Source organism: Oncorhynchus gorbuscha, linkage group LG02, assembly GCF_021184085.1.
Source record: "Oncorhynchus gorbuscha isolate QuinsamMale2020 ecotype Even-year linkage group LG02, OgorEven_v1.0, whole genome shotgun sequence".
Taxonomy (NCBI): Eukaryota; Metazoa; Chordata; class Actinopteri; order Salmoniformes; family Salmonidae; genus Oncorhynchus; species Oncorhynchus gorbuscha.
Window position 1 is genome coordinate 12,925,179 of NC_060174.1, and position 15,859 is coordinate 12,941,037.

Below are 15,859 nucleotides of genomic sequence, written 5' to 3' on the forward strand. Positions count from 1 at the left end.
TGACCAAGCGGTGAGCATCTAACGTCGTGTGACCCCACAACTTCTTAACACACTTGGTTGCACTTCCAAACGGTCTTCGTTTTGCTCACATTCTTAAGCTGGTGCAAGGCTTGCTGACATTTAAAGGTTGTACTTTCTACATACAGGAGAATGCTCATTGCCCGTACAGTGCATTCCACATTTTGCTACGTTACCGCCTATTTTAAAATTGATTAAATCATTTTTTCATCAATCTACACATAATACCCCATAATGACAATGAAAAAAACGTTTTTTGTTACATTTTTGCAAATGTATAATAAAAACGACTGAAATATCACGTTTACATAAGTATTCAGACCCTTTACTGAAGCACCTTTGGCAGCGACTACAGTCTTGAGTCTTCTTAGGTAGGACGCTATAAGCTTGGCACAACTGTATTTGGGTAGTTTCTCCCATTCTTCTCTGCAGATCCTCTCAAGCTCTGTCAGGTTGGGTGGGGAGCGTTGCTGCACAGCTTTTTTCAGGTCTCTCCAGAGATGTTTGATGATCGGGTTCAAATCAGGGCTCTGGCTGGGCCACTCAAGGACATTCAGAGACTTGTGCCGAAGCCACTCCTGTGTTGTCTTGGCTGTGTACTTAGGGTTGTTGTCCTGTTGGAAGGTGAACCTTCACCCCAGTCTGAGGTCTTGAGTGCTCTGGAGCAGGTTTTCATCAAGGATCTATTTGTAATTTCTTACGTTCATATTTTCCTCAATCCTGACTAGTCTCCCAGTCCCTGCCGGTGAAAAACACCCCACAGCATTGGTGCCAGGTTTCCTCCAGACGTGACGCTTGGCATTCAGGCCAAAGAGTTCAATCTTGGTTTCATCAAACCAGAGAATCTTGTTTCGCATGATCTGATAGTCATTTAGTTGCCTTTTGGCAAACTCTAAGCGGGCAGTCATGTGCCTTTTACTGAGGAGTGGCTTCCGTCTGGCCACTCTACCATAAAGGTCTGATTGGTGGAGTGCTGCAGAGATGGTTGTCCTTCTGGAAGGTTCTCCCATCTCCACAGAGGAACTCTGGAGCTCTGTCAGAGTGACCATCGGGTTCTTGGTCACCTCCCTGACCAAGGTCCTTCTCCCCCAATTGCTCAGTTTGGCCGTGCGGACAGCTCTAGGAAGAGTGTTGTTGGTTCCAAACTTCTTCCATTTAAGAATGATGGAGGCCACTGTGTTCTTGGGGGACCTTCTAATCTGCAGAAATGTTATGGTCTCGGAGCTCTACGGACAATTCCTTCGTCATCATACCTTTTTTGCTCTGACACGCACTGTCAACTGTGGGACCTAGACAGGTTTGTGCCTTTCCAAATCATGTCCCATCAATTTAATTTACCACAAGTGGACTCCAATCAAGGTGTAGAAACATCTCAAGGATGATCAATGGAAACAGGATGCACCAGAGCTCAATTTCGAGTCTTATAGCAAAGGGTTTGAATACTTAGGTAAATAAAGGTTTTTGTTTTTTATTTTTAATACATTTGCAAAAATTTATAAAAAAACTGTTTTTGCTTTGTCATTATGAGGTATTATGTGTAGATTAATGATGATTTAAAAACATCTACTTTAGAATAAGGCTGTAACGTAACAAAATGTGGAAAAAGTCAAGGGGTCTGAATACTTTCCAAATGCACTGTATGTAGGCCCTAACTTACCGCTGACATGTAACTTTCTCATGACATTCGACTTAAAATGATTTCAGCTAGTCAAATACTTGTTCTCGTCTTTTAGATTTCCAAAAGAATGAGCTAGACTGTAAATAATCATGCGTAAATGTATTTTGATGACCGTTTGTTAAGGTGCTGTATATTACATTAGGATCTTGTCTTTGATGGAATAGAGTTGGAACGAAACAAAAGAGCCTCGTAACATTATATTTCGGAACATGTAGGACAGAAACTGTGGGGACACATGGATCTGATTATGTGAACATGAGTTATTTTCAAATCCTTTCAGATTACTTACAGATGTCACAGACACAAATTAGAATGGCGTTGACCCACCAACAACATCATTCTCTCTTCCTGTGATTGGTATCACACATAATCAAGATGGCTGGGTTGAAAACACAGCTATAATCTGGTGGAGCTGTACAGCATGTGTACAATACATAGTTACTAGGGAAATATTACAGGATTGCCACTTGTCAATCTTTACAGTTAATCATTCACAATAGAAATAAAATATTGTAAATCATTTCTCTGTAGCTTTACCTCTAGAGCAAGGAGTCATACAATGTTAGGCCAAGTGTACTAATCAACATAAAGCCCCTTTGACAGTTTAACCCCTTGAAATAATTCATACTCACATGCAATGTCTACGATTGTGAGCAAAGTGGACTCATCGCTAGCCGTGTTAGCAATCTTGCACATCTTTTGTAGTCTGTAAAATGATAAAGAAAACAGTTCATCGCTATTTGTTTCTTGTTCCCATTTTCTTACTGTCTTTCTATACTAAATATGAGCACGTCATGAATTACTCTCAAACACTTGACAGGTATAGACGGATACAGTGGAGGGACAGGAAAGGAGAGAAGAAGTGTGTATCAGGGTCAGACCCACAGCATATGCAATAGAAGTGTGTATCAGGGTCAGACCTACAGCATATGCAATAGAAGTGTGTATCAGGGTCAGACCTACAGCATATGCAGTAGAAGTGTGTATCAGGGTCAGACCTACAGCATATGCAGTAGAAATGTGTATCAGGGTCAGACCTACAGCATATGTAGTAGAAGTGTGTATCAGGGTCAGACCTACAGCATATGCAGTAGAAGTGTGTATCAGGGTCAGACCTACAGCATATGCAATAGAAGTGTGTATCAGGGTCAGACCTACAGCATATGCAATAGAAGTGTGTATCAGGGTCAGACCTACAGCATATGCAGTAGAAGTGTGTATCAGGGTCAGACCTACAGCATATGCAGTAGAAATGTGTATCAGGGTCAGACCTACAGCATATGCAGTAGAAATGTGTATCAGGGTCAGACCCACAGCATATGCAGTAGAAATGTGTATCAGGGTCAGACCCACAGCATATGCAATAGAAGTGTGTATCAGGGTCAGACCCACAGCATATGCAATAGAAGTGTGTATCAGGGTCAGACCCACAGCATATGCAATAGAAGTGTGTATCAGGGTCAGACCCACAGCATATGCAATAGAAGTGTGTATCAGGGTCAGACCCACAGCATATGCAATAGAAGTGTGTATCAGGGTCAGACCCACAGCATATGCAATAGAAGTGTGTATCAGGGTCAGACCCACAGCATATGCAATAGAAGTGTGTATCAGGGTCAGACCCACAGCATATGCAATAGAAGTGTGTATCAGGGTCAGACCCACAGCATATGCAATAGAAGTGTGTATCAGGGTCAGACCCACAGCATATGCAATAGAAGTGTGTATCAGGGTCAGACCCACAGCATATGCAATAGAAGTGTGTATCAGGGTCAGACCCACAGCATATGCAATAGAAGTGTGTATCAAAACCACAGCATATGCAGTAGAAGTGTGTATCAGAACCAGAGCATATGCAGTAGAAGTGTGTATCGGGGTCAGACCCACAGCATATGCAATAGAAGTGTGTATCAAAACCACAGCATATGCAGTAGAAGTGTGTATCAGGGTCAGACCCACAGCATATGCAGTAGAAGTGTGTATCAAAACCACAGCATATGCAGTAGAAGTGTGTATCAAAACCACAGTATATGCAATAGAAGTGTGTATCAGAACCAGAGGATATGCAGTAGAAATGTGTATCAGGGTTAGACCCACAGCATATGCAATAGAAGTGTGTATCAGAACCAGAGCATATGCAGTAGAAATGTGTATCAAAACCACAGTATATGCAATAGAAGTGTGTATCAGAACCAGAGCATATGCAGTAGAAATGTGTATCAAAACCACAGTATATGCAATAGAAGTGTGTATCAGAACCAGAGCATATGCAGTAGAAATGTGTATCAAAACCACAGTATATGCAATAGAAGTGTGTATCAGAACCAGAGCATATGCAGTAGAAATGTGTGCCAACGGCATCAGCATGAATCACTATATCAGCCCAGGCCACAATACTTTTACATGTTCTACTGTATGTTAATTCAGCTGTTCTGAACACAAACACAAAGTGTGTAAATATTGTACTGTAGATGTGTTGAGTGCAACATTTGTATTATAATTTTACTCCATTGAGCTTCTGTTTTCATTTTTTTATGACATTTTTTTGTTCTATTCTTATTTTTGTCGTGAACCAGCAAGTAAGCATTTCATTGTGTTGTGTACACAGTGTATTGTCTTGCCCAGGACCCACGTGTGCCTGAGTACCACCCTGGAGGCCAAGAGAACAGGGGACTGAGTACAACCCTCGAGGCTAGGGGAACAGGGGACTGAGTACAACCCTAGAGGCCAGGGGAACAGGGGACTGAGTACAACCCTAGAGGCCAGGGGAACAGGGGACTGAGTACAACCCTAGAGGCCAGGGGAACAGGGGACTGAGTACAACCCTAGAGGCCAGGAGAACAGGGGACTGAGTACAACCCTAGAGGCCAGGGGAACAGGGGCCTGAGTACCATCCTGGAGGCCAGGGAAACAAGGGACTGAGTACCACCCTGGATGCCAGGGGAACAAGGGCCTGAGTACCATCCTGGAGGCCAGGGGAACAAGGGACTGAGTACCACCCTGGATGCCAGGGGAACCAGGGACTGAGTACCACTCTGGAGGCCAGGGGAACAAGGGACTGAGTACCACCCTGGATGCCAGGGGAACCAGGGACTGAGTACCACTCTGGAGGCCAGGGGAACAAGGGACTGAGTACCACCCTGGAGGCCAGGGGAGCAGGGAGGCCTGATATAAAGAGTACACTAAACTGAGTTTCAGTAGTGTACAAGGCTGTTGTGGTTGTGTTTCTCTTTATTGACAACACAAAAAAGAAGACTGAGAAAGTCCATGCTCTAATTCACTGGTCCACAATGGAGGCAGGGCTGCTGCTTAGACACCTCAGTTCAGGCAGCCATCTGAGAAACTGACATACTGTCTGGGGACATACTGAGGACATTCCCTACCTACTATAGGATGTCATCGGTCCCTTTTCCAATAAAAACTACAACGACAATACGTTTGTTCATTACATCTGCTAAACTAATGTTTACATCATTTAATGGCACATGATGTATTACACTGACTTGTTACAGGGATTTGATTCAAGAGTCCACTTATTGCTTCCATTCAAAGACAAGCGACTCTATTGTGAAGTTGATTGAAAAAAACAGTGGATATGAGGTCATCAAAGAGAGTGTGACTAATGTTAGAGCAAAACACCGTTATTACACCACCTACACATTCAATTAATTCATAATGAGTATTTGGGTTCGAGCACAAACAGATCTGGGACCAGTATAGAATAAAGTTTCCAAAGGCAAAATAGCCTTGATGAATGTCTGCTTTCTGTCTGTGGTCATTAATTTACTTAGAGTAAGACCTGTGGCAAAGAAAGAAAATGTTGGCAGTAAATAAATTTTCCCACAGCATAATATTGGCAATGGAAGGAACATCATTGCCATCATGTAGTCAGGGACCACAGTTGTAAATGAGTGGTTAGCTAATGAATAAAGTGGTGTAAATGACTATCAGAAACCAAGATTACTTATCACAAATATAGATGAACACAGTATTATGACATTAAAAATGTATACATACATGCTGGTCTTGAACAATCCCTTGTGTTGTGATAGAGTCTATGAAAATGTGTTCTACATTCTGATGAGAACTTGACTGGTCCTGCTTAAAAGAAAAGCTCTTATCAGGAAACTGAAAACAAATGTTAATGTGTTCCATTTCCTTTCCTTCTTTTGAACATCTCCATAACAGAACTGAAGTGGATCCCATTTGACATTAGAAACAACGTCAAAAGAGCAACAATATTTTCGGACATGGGTGCAAAACATGATCTTGCTGTCAAGATACTCTTTACTAAGGCAGAGCTCCAAACAAGGCAGAGCTCCAACCAAGGCAGAGCTCCAACCAAGGCAGAGCTCCAACCAAGGCAGAGCTCCAACCAAGGCAGAACTCCAACCAAGGCAGAACTCCAACCAACGCAGAGCTCCAACCAAGGCAGAACTCCAACCAAGGCAGAACTCCAACCAAGGCAGAACTCCAACCAAGGCAGAGCTCCAACCAAGGCAGAACTCCAACCAAGGAAGAGCTCCAACCAAGGAAGAGCTCCAACCAAGGCAGAACTCCAACCAAGGCAGAACTCCAAACAAGGCAGAACTCCAAACAAGGCAGAGCTCCAACCAAGGCAGAACTCCAACCAACGCAGAGCTCCAAACAAGGCAGAGCTCCAAACAAGGCAGAGCTCCAACCAAGGCAGAGCTCCAACCAAGGCAGAACTCCAAACAAGGCAGAACTCCAACCAAGGCAGAGCTCCAACCAAGGCAGAACTCCAACCAAGGCAGAGCTCCAACCAAGGCAGAACTCCAACCAAGGAAGAGCTCCAAACAAGGCAGAACTCCAACCAAGGCAGAGCTCCAACCAAGGCAGAGCTCCAACCAAGGCAGAACTCCAACCAAGGCAGAGCTTCAACCAAGGCAGAACTCCAACCAAGGCAGAACTCCAACCAAGGCAGAGCTCCAACCAAGGCAGAACTCCAACCAAGGCAGAGCTCCAACCAAGGCAGAACTCCAACCAAGGCAGTGCTCCAACCAAGGCAGAACTCCAACCAAGGAAGAGCTCCAAACAAGGCAGAGCTCCAACCAAGGAAGAGCTCCAAACAAGGCAGAGCTCCAACCAAGGCAGAGCTCCAACCAAGGCAGAGCTCCAACCAAGGCAGAACTCCAACCAAGGCAGAACTCCAACCAAAGCAGAGCTCCACCAAGGCAGAGCTCCAACCAAGGCAGAGCTCCAAATATGCATATGACTAACTATGCAAATGACACTCTATTACCAAAGACATTGAAATGTATATTTATAGATTTTGTGGTATGCCAATTTGTTGTTTAATGACTTAGCTATGACTTATTGATAATGTACTGTCCACATAGTTAGGCTGATCATATATTTCACTTCGGTTTTATATTGTATGACATCGTACTGAATACAGTGAGGGAAAGAAGTATTTGATCCCCTGCTGATTTTGTACGTTTGCCCACTGACAAAGAAATTTTAATGGTAGGTTTATTTAAACAGTGAGGGACAGAATAACAACAACAAAAAATCGAGAAAAACGCATGTCAAAAATGTTGGGAAATAAGTATTTGACCCCCTCTCAATCAGAAAGATTTCTGGCTCCCAGGTGTCTTTTATACAGGTAACGAGCTGAGATTAGGAACACACAAGTGCTCCTAATCTCAGTTTGTTACCTGTATAAAAGACACCTGTCCACAGAAGCAATCAATCAATCAGATTCCAAACTCTCCACCATGGCCAAGACCAAAGAGCTCTCCAAGGATGTCAGGGACAAGATTGTAGACCTACACAAGGCTGGAATGGACTACAAGACCATCGCCAAGCAGCTTGGTGAGAAGGTGACAACAGTTGGTGTGATTATTCGCAAATGGAAGAAACACAAAAGAACTGTCCATCTCCCTCGGCTTGGGGCTCCATGAAAGATCTCACCTCGTGGAGTTGCAATGATCATGAGAATGGTGAGGAATCAGCCCAGAACTACATGGGAGGATCTTATCAATGATCTCAAGGCAGCTGGGACCATAGTCATCAAGAAAACAATTGGTAACACACTATGCCGCGAAGGACTGAAATCCTGCAGTGCCCGCAAGGTCCCCCTGTTCAAGAAAGCACATATACATGCCTGTCTGAAGTTTGCCAATGAACATCTGAAAGATTCAGAGGACAACTGGGTGAAAGTGTTGTGGTCAGATCAGACCAAAATGGAGCTCTTTGGCACCAACTCAACTCGCCGTGTTTGGAGGAGGAGGAATGCTGCCTATGACCCCAAGAACACCATCCCCACTGTCAAACATGAACACATTATGCTTTGGGGGTGTTTTTCTGCTAAGGGGACAGGACAACTTCACCGCATCAAAGGGACGATGGACGGGGCCATGTACCATCAAATCTTGGGTGAGAATCTCCTTCCCTCAGCCAGGGCATTTAAATGGGTTGTGGATGGGTATTCTAGCATGACAATGACCCAAAACACTCGGCCAAGGCAACAAAGGAGTGGCTCAAGAAGAAGCACATTAAGGTCCTGGAGTGGCCTAGCCAGTCTCCAGTCCTTAATCCCATAGAAAATCTGTGGAAGGAGCTGAAGGTTCGAGTTGCCAAACGTCAGCCTTGAAACCTTAATGACATGGAGAAGATCTGCAAAGAGGAGTGGGACAAAATCCCTCCTGAGATGTGTGCAAACTTGGTGGCCAACTACAAGAAACTTCTGACCTCTGTGATTGCCAACAAGGGTTTTGCCACCATGCGTTTTTCTGGATTTTTGTTGTTGTTATTCTGTCTCTCACTGTTCAAATAAACCTACCATTACAATTATAGACTCATTAATCATTGTTCTACTGGTCCATACTAATACATGATATGACATCACAAAAGGACTCAGACTTAGAATGAAAGGGACAATAGGTACAGTAGGTACAGTACATCCATTTCTTTTACTTATAAATGAATGATATTTACCCATTGTTTCTTGAAGAATATAACTTAGAAATGCTTTCATGAACTTAGTTAAACTGTCACACTACATGAGAACCAAAAATATCTTTGTAAACAAAGTAAATGTAAACAAACTCTATATAGCCTCAAAACATGGTTCAAACTATGTTGTTATGATGGATGGTCAGTTCTTGCATCCATTGCTCGGTCTATGGATTTGACAGTGGTTACATTTCTCCAGCCCCATTCCTCAGCTTTTTTAGCAAAACAGTGGCGCTGAGTTCGCTTTATTATTGTTTTAATTAGCTGATTGCCTCTTTAATGATCACACCTAAGTACTTCTGGGCCTTTAGTGAGCTTCTGGATAACAGATTTTCACACCAATTACTGAAGTCTGTTCAGAGGTCCTGCTAAAAATAATCAGCTTAACCTTACGTTGCCTTCAACTTTACCCCGCCTGTTTCTGCCAGAGTAATGTGCTCACCTTCTCTCCCCTACTACCCTCATAAATTAATTTAATGGCAACTTTCTCCAGCACAACTTTGAGGTCCATCCCAGGTAATGACATAGTTTTAGGGATTTGGTTCTCGTCTAGGAATAACTTTGAACTGTCACAACATGGCTGAACTTTGGAAAGTTGAATAAAATTGCTCCTTGATTAGAAATTAAAGAGGCGGGAATCAGCTCACAGAGCAGAGTCTTCGTCTGACAAATTAAATAGTATTTTTTATTTTTTTTAGCTGATATAATGTGTGCAGGGCTGTATGTATCAACTGTCTCAGAGTAGAAGTGCTGATTTAGGATCAGTTTTGCCTCTTAAATCACAACGAATAAGATTACATGGACAGACAGAGGGGACCAGATCCTAGATCCGCACTCCTACTCAGAGAGGCTTGATACACATGGTCCCAGATGTAAGGTGAGATTGATCCCGAAACAAATGGGGAAAATATTGAACGTTGATTAAATACTCTTTGATAGCATTTGTCTTACCTGTGAAATGCTTTATGAACTTGTCTTTCAGGTTTATATCTCTTGGGACATTATCTACAAAAAAAGGAAAGAGAGAAGTTACCAATCAGTGACACCTCTTACCATTAAAGATGAAATCCTTAATGGTGAAATGGCCACGCCCACGATATTTCAACAACAGAGAAGTTACTTCAACAACAATCACAATGTTTTTCTCTCTGACATCATGGCACACGCGATAGAACACCAGAATAGGTACTGCGCTCCTCTCCTCCATTTCATCAACAAAACCTAAACAATAACAAAGGCGCTGGGGCGAACATTGGCACTGTTTCCCCTTTACGCATTTCAGCTTTAAGATAACCCGTTGGAAATAGATAAATGTGTGTAAATGTTACAAAGTTACCTAGAGCATGTAGATACCAACAAACACCCGCCTCACCTGTGCCAATGCAGTAAAGAAAATGCTATCAGAGAATTTGCCTAAACATGTTTTTTTTTTCTTGGAACAGAGCTGATGGGAGGAAACAACTATGAGTCCTTAAGTATGTGATAAATGTTTTTTATATCAAAACTCACAGATTGTCTCACAACTAAGGACACGCCAACAGATTTATAGGCTCCATGTACACATTCTGTATCTCAGCCAGAGGCTTGTAGACTTCTTGTACACATTCTGTATCTCAGCCAAGCCCATCCACTCTCCAAACATGCAAAGCACACAGGTGTCAGACGTGGCTTTCAGGGAAACGGCATAAGGAGATTATTTCCCAGCATTTATAATACTTATCAATGTCATGAGAATAATTCCGTGCCGCTAGCTGTGGTGCTTATTTTACCAGAACGGACCGAGGAATGAGCAGTACTCTCTGATGCAGAAATTGCAAAAGATGATCGGTTCAATTACAAACCACTAGACTAGAGTAAGCCAAGGCAATGTGTTTGATGTTCAGACATACCACTGGGCATTAAGGAAAACAACGACCCATCACTCCAGTATAAAGAGATGAACAGGCTATGGGTCTTATCTAAAGGGAATAAGGGTTCTGAAACCTTAACCTGGCTCCAGACTAGATCAGACGTGAGTTATGTAAGTGTGAAAGCGGCAGGTAAATGCGAACACTAGCAGGCTGGATTACCCCAAATCCAGAAATATTGTTTTGGCTGCTGGAGTCTGTACATCGGTCATGAGACCAGTGGTGGTAGTGGAGGGTAAACGCAAGTAAACGCAGTTTACCCATCTTTTTTGGGGGGGCCAACAGTTTACCCATCTTTTTGGGGGGGGCCAACAGTTTACCCATCTTTTTTTTGGAGGGGGCAACAGTTTACCCATCTTTTTTTTTTTTTTGGGGGGGGGGCCCAACAGTTTACCCATCTTTTTTTTGGGGGCAACAGTTTACCCATCTTTTTGGGGGGGCAACAGTTTACCCATCTTTTTTGGGGTGGGGGCCCAACAGTTTACCCATTTTTGGGGGGGGGGGGGGGGCCCAACAGTTTACCCATCTTTTTTTGGGGGCAACAGTTTACCCATCTTTTTTGGGGGCCCAACAGTTTACCCATTTTTTTTGGGGGGGGGCAACAGTTTACCCACCTTTTGTGGAGAAATGCATTGAAAGAATAGGAAGTGTTACTTTTTTTCCACAACCGACAATCAGAATTTACCCACCTATTGTTCACCACTACATACCTGCTGACTATCCACTGATATAAGGGAATAACACTGTTTTGATGGAGGCACCAAAGGGACTGACTAATGCAACATACAGTTTGTTTGTAGTGTTTTTCAGTTTGTTAGCATGATCACTTTGAAGAAGAAGACTTCAGATATACAGTACCCCATGATCCTGACGATAAATCAACTGGCCCTGCTCACGATAAACATGGAATATCTCTGTCAGTCTACTTCTTTGAGTGTCACTCTTCTGCTTCTGTTTATCAGGTAGGGACAGGTACATAGAAAAATATGGTAATACACAAGCATCTCAGAACAACTCAGGTTTTTGGTGGTAAGAAAAGAGAGATACCTATAGTTTATGTTTTGGCAAAGATAATGGAAACTGTGTACATTAACTATTTCTCTTTTTTTTCTGTGACTGTGGGTCTTAAGGAATGGTGCATGCACTGCTTACTAATGTGCAGCATTTTGACTTCCTCAAAAGGTACATTCCGTCTGGCCAGCGACCTATATGGTTCTCTGCCTCTTGCACAGTGGGTCTGAAACATTGGAGGGAGGTCAATACAAATAAAGCCTCTGACTAAACCTTGACCCAACGTCTGACCGAAATGTCGGAACATCTTTAAAACCAATATGTTGGATGGTAATATGGACAGTCTGAGGGAACGTGTACCATTGCACAGATGAGTATTAAGGAAGGACTAGTATGGTTCAGTTTCAGTCAGTACATATGCTATTATGGAATGACTAAGGCACAGTAACGCCATACTCACTTTGACTTGACAATGACTTCAAGGATATATCAAAGCCATAGATAACATTTCTTTCAGAAGCAATAATTCATGCTTTTGCAAGTCATGGAATTGGACAAGATTACTACATTTACTAATGTAAAAAATATATATATATTAGCGTTCAAAGTACTCAAGGTTCCAAAATCCAACAGCAATAGTATGGATTATATTGTTCCACTTGAGCATAAAAACTTTTATATTAGTATAGTCTTTTGATCTCACAGGTGAAATGAAGTCAGTGAATGTGGTAGCTTCATGTTCCTTGGTGTCCACATCAACAACAAACTAGAATGGTCCAAACACATTAAGACAGTCGTGAAGAGGGCACGACAAAGCCTATTCCCCCTCAGGAAACTACAAAGATTTGGCATGGGTCCTGAGATCCTCAAAAGGTTCCACAGCTGCAACATCGAGAGCATCCTGACTGGTTGCATCACTGCCTGGTACGGCAATTGCTTGGCCTCCGACCGCAAGGCACTACAGAGCAGAGGTCGCCCGATTAATCGGAATGGCCGATTAATTCGGGCCAATTTCAAGTTTTCATAACAATCGGAAATCTGTATTTTTGGGCGCCGATTTGCCGATTTAATTTTTTAAAATTTAATTGTTTTTGTTGTTGTTGTTTTTATACCTTTATTTAACTAGGCAAGTCAGTTAAGAACACATTCTTATTTTCAATGGCGGCCTAGGAACGGTGGGTTAACGGCCTTGTTCATGGGCAGAACGACAGATTTTCACCTTGTCAGCTCTGGGGATCCAATCTTGCAGCCTTACAGTTAACTAGTCCAACGCAATAACGACCTGCCTCTCTCTCGTTGCACTCCACAAGGAGACTGCCTGTTACAGAATGCAGTAAGCCAAGGTAAGTTGCTAGCTAGCATTAAACTTATCTTATAAAAAACAATCAATCATAATCACTAGTTAACTACACATGGTTGTTGATATTACTAGATATTATCTAGCGTGTCCTGCATTGCATATAATCTGACTGAGCGGTGGTAGGCAGAAGCAGGAGCCTAAACATTCATTCATACAGCACTTTCGTGCGTTTTGCCAGCAGCTCTTCATTGTGCGTCAAGCATTGCGCTATTTATGACTTCAATCCTATCAACTCCCGACATGAGGCTGGTGTAACCGAAGTGAAATGGCTAGCTAGTTAGCGCGCGCTAATAGCGTTTCAAACGTCCCTCGCTCTGAGCCTTCTAGTAGTTGTTCCCCTTGCTCTGCATGTGTAACGCTGCTTAGATGGTGGCTGTTGTCGTTGTGTTGCTGGTTCGAGCCCAGGCGAGGGACGGAAGCTATACTGTTACACTGGCAATACTAAAATGGCTATAAGAACATTGAATAGTCAAAGGTTAATGAAATACAAATGGTATAGAGCTAAATAGTCCTATAATTCCTATAATAACTACAACCTAAAACTTCTTACCTGGGAATATTGAAGACTCATGTTAAAAGGAACCACCAGCTTTCATATGTCCTCATGCTCTGAGCAAGGAACTGAAACATTAGCTTTCTTACATAGCACATATTGCACTTTTACTTTCTTCTCCAACACTTTGTTTTTGCATTATTTAAACCAAATTGAACATGTTTCATTATTTACTTGAGGCTAAATTGATTTTATTGATGTATTATATTAAGTTAAAATAAGTGTTCATTCAGTATTGTTGTAATTGTCATTATTACAAAAAAAAAAAAAATATTGGCAGATTAATCGGGAGCGGCTTTTTTTCGTCCTCCAATAATCGGTATCGGTATCAGTGTTGAAACATCATAATCGATAGTGCGAACGGCCCAGTAGATCACTGGGGCAAAGCTGCCTGCCATCCAGGACCTCTACACCAGGCGGTGTCAGAGGAAGGCCCTAAAAATGGTCAAGGACCCAAGCCTCCCCGGTCATTGACTGTTCTCTCTACTACCGCATGGCGAGCGGTACTGGAGTGCCAAGTCTAGGACAAAAAGGCTTCTCAACAGTTTTTACCCCCAAGCCATAAGACTCCTGAACAGGTAACAAAATGGCTACCCGGAGTATTTGCACTGTGTGCCCCCAACCTCCCAACCCCTCTTATATGCTGCTGCTGCTCTCTGTTTATCATATATGCATAGTCACTTTAACTATACATTCATGTATATACAGTACTACCTCAATTGGCCTGACTAACCAGTGCTCCCGCATATTGGCTAACCGGGCTATCTGCAATGTGTCCCACCCACCACCCGCCAACCCCTCTTTACGCTACTGCTACTGTTTATCATATATGCATAGTCACTTTAACTATACATTCATGTACATACAACCTCAATAAGCCCGACTAACCGGTGTCTGTATGTAACCTCGCTACTTTTATAGCCTCGCTACTGTTATTTTTCACTGTCTTTTCACTGTTGTTTAATTTCTTTACTTACCTATTGTTTGTACTATTGGTTAGAGCCTGTAAGTAAGCATTTCACTATAGGCGCACGTGACAAATAAACTTGGATTTGAATTGGTAGAAATGTCTACGTGTTCAGGGCTGACTAAACTGTGTGCCACGTGAGTGTCCTGGGTCCCACGTCACCTGTGATGCGTTCCTATGACGCTCGCCATTGGCTGGTCAAGGCGCTAGAGGAGGCTTATCATTCAGCAATGTATCCTGAATTGAATGAATCATTCACAAGTTTAGTATATTAATGATGCTCCGCCCCCTTGGCATCTTAGTTGGTGATGGTCAGCCATTGATAATATTTTTCACAACGCAATGATACCTCACTAGTCACGTGAGAGGGTGGATTGTGGATTTTTCAGGGTGCCAATGGTGTCCTGGAATTGGAATATAGATCCTCACTTTACACACTATCACACCAGTGATTGAAATAGAGTTCATTACCCCAATTGTTGCTGATATTATCTCACCCCCAAACAGTGAAGTGTACTTGCATTGTTTGTATTTATACTCAGATTTTTTTGTTCTGTTTATAACATAGTATTAATTTATAGCTTTTTTAACTAACATCTTGGCAGCTCTCACCTCCTGAAATCACAAAGTGTGACATTTCGTACATGGAAATGGACATGGAAGCATGCACAAAAGGCTATAGTCGTAAAGATATTGATACAGACCAACGGCAGCTGTCAAGCCCTGGTCAAGCCCTAGTAAAATAGGGATTACAGTTTCATCATGGCCTAAAAATAAATCTTATCAGCTTACCTATGGGTTTGCTGTTATCCAGCCTAGGAACATATAAAGGCTTTTCTCCAGAGGAGAACTTCATGTCTTGGGCTGCGGGGAAGAGGTCACTGTTATAGCGACTGGAGACTGAAGGCTTCTCCCCCCGTTGGCTGTCTCCGTTAACCTGTAAGACATGGTCCAGCAGGATCCTTCTCTCTTTCTGCCTCACCTCCTTGCTGTCCATACACTGGCCCGAGCTGATCAGCAGAAGGAATAAACTGGACAGTATGTGGCATTTCCTCACTGCCTGCATGGCTATTCTAGCTGGGCAAACACAAATCAAGTTAGACACAGTGCTGGAAAGAAACAAATGATGTCTGTGCAAAGTGACTTTCTATCACCCCCCAAAATATGCGTATCAAATTAATGGGCTGGGAACAGTGTGAAGTAGCTCATTAAATGAAGCACATAAATGAACAAACAATCTAATTGACACGAAACAGGGTAACAAATGCAACTCTGAGTAAGATATTTTTACTTAAAATGATCAAATTTGGAGGGAATGAAAATGTTGCCAACAAAACAATTGCCAATGCCTCACAATATGTTTAACATACCACTATACAAAGCTACA

The 15,859-nt window shown here is 42.6% G+C and overlaps 1 long non-coding RNA gene across 1 annotated transcript; it reads right to left on the reverse strand.

Annotated features, from left to right (window-relative positions):
• Positions 1-2,348: 2,348 nt before the first annotated feature.
• LOC123991200 lies at positions 2,349-15,317 on the reverse strand. Its single transcript, XR_006830763.1, has 4 exons — positions 15,265-15,317; positions 9,626-9,679; positions 5,714-5,797; positions 2,349-2,402 (listed from the first exon to the last, which is right to left on the reverse strand). It is a non-coding gene; the product is annotated as an uncharacterized LOC123991200 (long non-coding RNA).
• Positions 15,318-15,859: the final 542 nt, after the last annotated feature.